Consider the following 8203-nt stretch of genomic DNA (forward strand, 5'->3'; position numbering starts at 1 on the left):
TATCTCAGTTATTTTTATAAAACTGTCAAAAATTAGGTAGTACTTGGCCTTTATTCTTCTACATGAAATTGAGCGTGAACCAAGCAACAAAGTTCAATGTATTTTAACCTTAAGTCACAATCTACATTAGGCAAGTTTACTTGCGGCAAGTCTCAGTTTGTAGGAGAGACACGTACGGGGAATGGAAGTGGAAAAAATTGCTTGTACCGACAATTTTCAGGCAATTCCTTTTATATGTTTCGTTTTTAACATTTTTTCCAATGTTTTGAAAACAAAACTTGCCGAAACAGAATTGCTTGTATAAACGCAAGAGGCGCAAGAGGTATACAAGATTTGAACATTTAAATCCGGTTAAATGCAAACGGGGTATAACCCGATTTAATAAATCCACTGGATTTCAAATGCCAATTTCATTGCGTATATGTCAAATAAATCCTCATAATGAAGGTTAACCCGGCAAAAAGCTCTAATGTTTGTGGCGTTTTAATGCTTATAAAGGATTACTCTAATTTAAACACGGTTTAAAGCTTAAAAAGAACGTAAACAATTGCCATGAGCTCTCTAGAAAAAGTGGATCGAATGAAAACTAGATTAGAAGAATACATCGGAATGCCTGATAATTTTGATTTTGACATTTTTCCGCAAGCTAACTTTGTTTTATCATTGACAGTTATAACTGTCAAATTCCAATTAATAAGTCCCTGGCCACACTAGAATAATTTCACTGAAATTTTAACATGAAATTATGAGTCTCTAGATTGAGTTCCATAGTAGAGTAAAATCATGAAATTGCTGTAATGGGGAATTCGGCCAAAGAACACCTAATTTCATGAAATTTTTTAATGAAATTTACTCTAGTGTGACCGGGACTTAGAGAATGCCAGAAGAAACGCAATTAGTCTACGTTTATACTAGCCCTTATTACCATGATAATGACTCTATATTTTGATTTACTAGACAGTTGTATTTAAACATTTGACGTAAAATTAAAATAAGAGCAGTTTATCGTGCTGATAGACGTTACGAAAGACGTACGTTTAAAAAGATCCCCTGTCTATATATAAAAAACTATATTCACAGCAAACAAATCAAATAAAATAAGATAGCCCTTAAACATATATTTATATATTTCCTTAAATATAGTAATAATTTATTTTTCTATAAACAAAACAGATAACAAAATAATTACTTTGGATTACAAGATTTAAATACAAACAAAAAAAAAATCATGCAAATTGTGATTGAAAGTGAAACTTGTTACCATTAAAATGAATGCATATTGAAACGATCTTTATTACAAAAAGAAAATAATATAATAAAATTCAATGTTTTAATACTTAGATTTTAAGCTATTCATATAATATTTATAATAGAAAATATATTAATGTATTTTATATAATAGATTTTTAACGAAATAGTTTTCTGCAAACAAACAAAACAAATTGACATTTTGGCTTTTAGATTATCAACAAATGTTCCTTGTTATCAATTAAATATAAATCTAATTTTTGTTTTTGTTAATTTTCTTGTTTTTGTGAGAAAAGTTGTAAAGTGATAGTTATAAAATGGCCTGTTTCAGTACTGCAGGAATCTACTAATTTTTACTATTTTCCCCGATAACATAAAGGAAAAAATGTTATCGTAGTAAAAAATAGTAGCTTCTGGCAGGTTCTGGAACAGAGCAAAAATAACAAATAAATATTTGTTCAAAAAAAGAAGCGAAATGTATATAAAATACATACAAATGTATATGCCTTGTTCCAGAACTTGAAAGAATCAACTATTTTTTGAATTATTTTGGCAAAAATTTTCCAAATTTGAAAAATAGTTGGTTCTGAAACAGAGCAATTTTAGAACTTAATGTTGTAATTATTTGTTAGTTTTTAAGCATTAAAGTTACAAGATTTTTAAAAACAAACATAAGCTATTTGAGGTGTTAAGAGTATTAGTAAACAAAAAAAAAAAATAAAAATAAAATAAAAACAAATCGCACAATAAATAACAAGTAAAAAAGCGTTAAGTTCGGCCGGGCCGAACTTTTCATACCCTCCACCATAAAATATTCATTCCTGTCCCCAACTTTAAGTGAGTACGTTAAAATGTCAGAAAATGTACATAAAATGCTCCATTCGGGAGGACCTTTTTATGGTGCCTATATCTAACTGTTGACAATTTTTGGTGGGCTAGAAATTGGTACTGTTATATAGGGGTTATAATAAAACATGGGCCTATGTTGACAGTTTTTGATGGGAGCCTTTAATGTCAAATAACTCCTAATTCGGTTAAAAAATTTAGCTAGAATCCTCAAAATATCAAAAATCGGTACATAACGTGGGAACTTCAAATGTCATTAACAGCTAGTTCGGAGGTATCTGGGCTATACGAAAATATGAACTTAAATGAACAATTTTTGTTGCAGAATTTTTGTTGACTTTTAAATTTCAAATTACAGAAAGTTCGTCCAAAAAATAAAGCTAAGGTACGGAAAATCGGGCGGTTTGTTTTGGGACTATACAAAAACATGGACCTACGTTCGGTTAAACATTTTAAGTAAAAATCCTCAAAGTACCGAAAATCGGGAAGTATCGTTATATTGGGGCTATGTTGAAAATTGTTGATGAAGATGTGTGGTGACCACTACAACCTTCAAATGTCAAATTACAGTTAGTTCTGTTAAAAATTGTAGCTAAAATTGCCAAATTACTGAAAATTGGGAGGTACCGTTACATGGGAGCTATATCCGAACATGGACCTATGTTGACAATTTTTGATGGAGAGGTGTTGTGACCACTAAGAACTTCAAATGTCAAATTACTGCTAGTTCTTTTTAATATTGTAGCTAAAATCATCAAATTACTGAAAATCGGGAGGTACCGTTATATGGGGGCTTTCTTGACAATTTTTGGTGGAGAGGTGTGGTGACCACTAAGAATTTCAAATGTCCAATGTTCAAATTACAGATAATTCGGTTAAAACTTGTTGGTAAGATTCTCAAAATACCTGAAATCGGGCGGTAACGTTATATGGGGGCTATTCCAAAACATGGACCTATGTCCACTAGTTATATAAGTTTATTGACATTTAAGAACCCTAAATGTCAATTGATACCTAAATCGGTCTGAAAATGTAGATAAAAACGTCAAAATGCCGTAAATCGGGGGTACCGTTATATGGGGGCTATACCAAAACGTGGACCTAGGTCCACAACTTTTGTTACATAAGTTTAGTTGCACTTAAGAACCCTAAATGTCAAATTATAGCTAAATCGGTCTGAAAATGTAGCTAAAAACGTCAAAATACCGCAAATCGGGGGGTACCGTTATATGGGGGCTATACCAAAACGTGGACCTATGTCCACAACTTCTAATATATAAGTTTATTAATACTTAAGAACCCTAAATGTCAAATTATAGCTACATCGGTCTGATAATGTAGCTAAAAACGTCAAAATACCGTATATCGGGGGGTACCGTTATATGGGGGCTACACCAAAACGTGGACCTATGTCCACAACTTTTGTTATATAAGTTTATTGGTACTTAAGAACCCTAAATGTCAAATTATAGCTAAATCGGTCTAAAAATGTAGCTAAAAACGTCAAAATACCGCAAATCGGGGGGTACCGTTATATGGGGGCTATACCAAAACGTGGACCTATGTGCACAAGTTTTGTTATATATGTTTATTGACACTTAAGAACCCTAAATGTCAAATTATAGCTACATCGGTCTGAAAATGTAGCTAAAAACGTCAAAATACCGTAAATCGGGGGGTTCCGTTATATGGGGGCTATACCAAAACGTGGACCTATGTCCACAAATTTTGTTATATAAGTTTATTGACACTTAAGAACCCTAAATGTCAAATTATAGCTAAATCGGTCTGAAAATGTAGCTAAAAACGTCAAAATACCGCAAATCGGGGGGTACCGTTATATGGGGGCTATACCAAAACGTGGACCTATGTCCACAACTTCTAATATATAAGTTTATTAATACTTAAGAACCCTAAATGTCAAATTATAGCTACATCGGTCTGATAATGTAGCTAAAAACGTCAAAATACCGTATATCGGTGGGTACCGTTATATGGGGGCTACACCAAAACGTGGACCTATGTCCACAACTTTTGTTATATAAGTTTATTGATACTTAAGAACCCTAAATGTCAAATTATAGCTAAATCGGTCTAAAAATGTAGCTAAAAACGTCAAAATACCGCAAATCGGGGGGTACCGTTATATGGGGGCTATACCAAAACGTGGACCTATGTGCACAAGTGTTGTTATATATGTTTATTGACACTTAAGAACCCTAAATGTCAAATTATAGACAAATCGGTCTGAAAATGTAGCTAAAAACGTCAAAATACCGTAAATCGGGGGGTACCGTTATATGGGGGCTATACCAAAACGTGGACCGATATAGCCCATCATCGAACTTGACCTGCCTGCAAACAAAAGACGCATTTTCCCAAAATTTCAGCGTCCTATCTCCATTTTTCTGGATGCTAGAGTGATTACCACAGACGGACGGACGGACGGACGGACGGACGGACGGACGGACGGACGGACGGACGTGCTCAGATCGACTTAGAATTTTACCCTGATCAAGAATATATATACTTTATAGGGTCGCAAATGAGTATTTCAATGCGTTACAAACGGAAAAACAAACTTAATATACCCTCCATACTATGGTGGAGGGTATAAAAAATAAAGAAGAAATTATTAAAATACTAATTTGTTTTAATTTAATAAAGGCCATTGTGCAATGAAATACGGTAAAACTTTGTTTAGACTATGCAATTATACAAAGATTAAGTGCATTATGTCGATAGATTTATTTCACATATCGCTCATTTACTCAAAGAGTGACATAAATCAAAAACTGTGTTTTCTGAGTTATGGGTACTTTACACGATATGTTTTTTTACATATGGGTTGTCAATTTTTATATACAAAAGGAATATGCAAAGTGACAACACATATGTAAAATAACACAAGCTTTGTTCCAGAAATAAAAAGTTTTTACAATTTTTACGACTTTTACACATTTTACCCGAAAAACCGTTCCCGTACACAAAAAAGTTGTAAAATGTTCACTTCTCTTTAAACAAAAATGGCGCTCTCTTTAAAAACTTTTTACTCGACAAATTTGAGCGTCTAAAAAATAGTAGCGTTTGATTGGCTGATACGCCGACTTTGACATTTGTTCCAGCATTTTTGATGTATTTTCCATTTTTCTGTTCCCGAACTATTAAAAAGTACGGGAACGAAGCTATATCGTGTAAAGTACCCATTAGCTGATCGAATATGAAATGTCAAATCCCTTTATAAAAAAATTATTTTTGTTGTAATTTCCCCAACAACATAAAGAAAGTTTTGACATAACATATTCAAAATTTTACGATGTCACTACCTGGGTAATTGTGCCATGACCCATAACTAGGCGTTTACACCAGACAGTTTGTCTTCAAATACAACTATAATTTACTAACACATACATACATTTGTCGTTTGTCTCCCAGCTGTCCATCATTTTTTCACAGACAGTAAGGAAGACAAATTTTTGGCATTTTTGTAAAAATAAGTGAGATAATAATTGAAATGTGTTGAAAACAAAAGAACATGAACAAAAACAAAATATGTGAATGGAAAACAAAAATAAATCGATGATTTTCATTAAAAATTTTACAACTGTTTTTGCAGTTGTCTGGACGCCTACGTCACAGAGGCAAGATTTGGGTGTTTGACAATCAATACATGAAGTCAACTGTCCTGTCATTTGTAAACGCAGGGTTAGTAATGTCTATTTTTTCTAATGCTTGGTTTACATTTACGAAATCCACTCGATTTCAACTGTCAATTCCATTGCTTAAACGTCAAATGAAATCGAATGGATTTCAGATGAGTTTTCATTTCACGTATACGCAAAGGAATTGACAGTTCAAATCGAGTGGATTTCGTAAATGTAAACCAATCATAAGACTTTTATCTTGTATCAAATTTTCATGCTGATATCTCTAAAACTCATCAAGCTACAGCTCATTTACGATGGGTTTGGCAAATTCAACAAAAAAGTTTTTTGAGTAATTTAAATCATGCTTGATCTTAGAAATGTAGAACTCATATCTGGCCAGCTGTTTGCAAAATATGGTCCAAGTAATTATTTTATTATTAAATTTGTCATTTCGTTTGTAATACATCGAAATATTCGTCGGAGACGCTATAAAGTATATATATTATTGATCAGCATAAAATTCTAAGTCGATTTATGCATGTCCGTCCGTCCGTCTGTCTGTCTGTCTGTTGAAAATCAAGATACAGCTCGCAATTTTAAAGATAGAGCGTCAATATGGTAAAGAAGTTTTTATTACTTGCAGGATGGTTGGTATTGAGAATGGTATATATCGGTTCACGTTTTGATATAGCCCCCATAGAACTGTACCTCCCGATTTTCGGTATTTTTAAGGTTTTAGCTTCATTATCCTACCAAAATGGCTGAAATTTCGTATTTAGTTATCGTTGGGTGTATAAAACTTTCCACCTGAAATTTGTTGGTATAGGTCCACGCCTTCATATAGCCCCCATAGAACGGTACCTCCCGATATTCGGTATTTTGGAGGTTTTAGCTTCATTATCCCACCAACATGGCTGAAATTTGGTACTTAGTTTACGTTGGTGGTATAAAACTTTCCCCCAGAACTCTGTCGGTATCGGCCCATGCCTTCATATAGCCCCCATAGAACGGTTCCACCGAAATGGCTGAAATTTGGTATTTAGACTTCCTTGTGGGGTACTCAAACTTCCCCTTTAAATTTGTTGATATAGGTCCACGCCTTCATATAGCCCCCATGAAAAGGTACCTCCCGATTATCCGTATTTTGAAGGTTGTGGCATCAATATTCCACCAAAATGGCTGAAATTTGGTATTTAGTCTGCAATTTGATATAAAACGGTTCGCCAGAAGTTTGTCTGTACAGGTCCACGCTTTCATATTGCCCCATTTCCGACTAAAATTCATCGGTATAGTCCACGTTTCGATATAGCCCCCTTAGAACGGTACCTCCCGATTTTCGTAATACTGAAGATTGTGACGTCAATATCCCACGGAAATGGCTGAAATTCTTTATTTAGTCTTCCAAGAGTTATAAAATATTCCAGAAGAGTATTATCAGTATAGGTCCACGTCTTCCTATACCCCATAGAGGCGTACTTCTTGATTTTCGGTATTTTTTAAGTTTTAGCCACATTCTCTTACCGAAATATAGGAAATTTGGTATTTAGTCTTCTTTGAGTCTAAAAACTTTCCGTCAGAAAGTTGTAGGTATAGATCGACGTTTTGAAATAGCCCCCATAGAACGGTGCCTCACATTGTTTTTCCGAAATTGCTGAAATTTACTTTCCGTCAGAAAGTTGTAGGTATAGATCGACGTTTTGAAATAGCCCCCATAGAACGGTGCCTCACATTGTTTTTCCGAAATTGCTGAAATTTACTATTAGACTACGTTTACATTTACGAAATCCACTCGATTTCAACTGTCGATTCCATTGCTCCAACGTCAAATGAAATCCAATCGATTTCAGATGAGTTTTCATTTGACGTATACACAGAGGAATTGACAGATGAAATCGAGTGGATTTCGTAAATGTAAACATAGTATAAGTCTTCTACTACTGGAAACTAATTATTCCATTTTATGCCTTGTTCAGACTGGCGGTAATTCGCTCTCTATTCGTTGTTCGACCCCAAATTACGATACAATTACTTCATTTCCCATACAAAATTTTGAGAACGAACAACGATTTGTTTACATTGTTCAATTTAAATTACTCTCAGAAAGACGATAAAATATGTCCCATCTCTAACAACTGAGAGAATTTATCGAAATAAATTATTTATGACAGAAAAAGTATAAAATTTTAAAGTCATTAAAAACCCAAACATTTTTAGAAAAACTGCAAAACATGAATAAAAAGTAAACGGTTTAACGACTAGTATACATTCAAATCATAGCAAATTTTCTCTTTTCTTTTATTGCAGTTGCATTTCTTGTCCAGCGTTTCAAATTCGCGTACAAATTTAGTAACAAAAATCAAATTCCTGCCAGAAAGTCTGTATACCAAAAAGGTTATTTGATAGGTATCTCTCTCGTTAATTTTGAAAATAGAAAAATTAAAAAATGTGCTGAAAATGCCAAA

Source organism: Musca autumnalis, unplaced genomic scaffold (assembly GCF_047663935.1).
Source record: "Musca autumnalis isolate F117 unplaced genomic scaffold, ASM4766393v1 scaffold_1, whole genome shotgun sequence".
In the NCBI taxonomy this organism is placed as follows: domain Eukaryota; kingdom Metazoa; phylum Arthropoda; class Insecta; order Diptera; family Muscidae; genus Musca; species Musca autumnalis.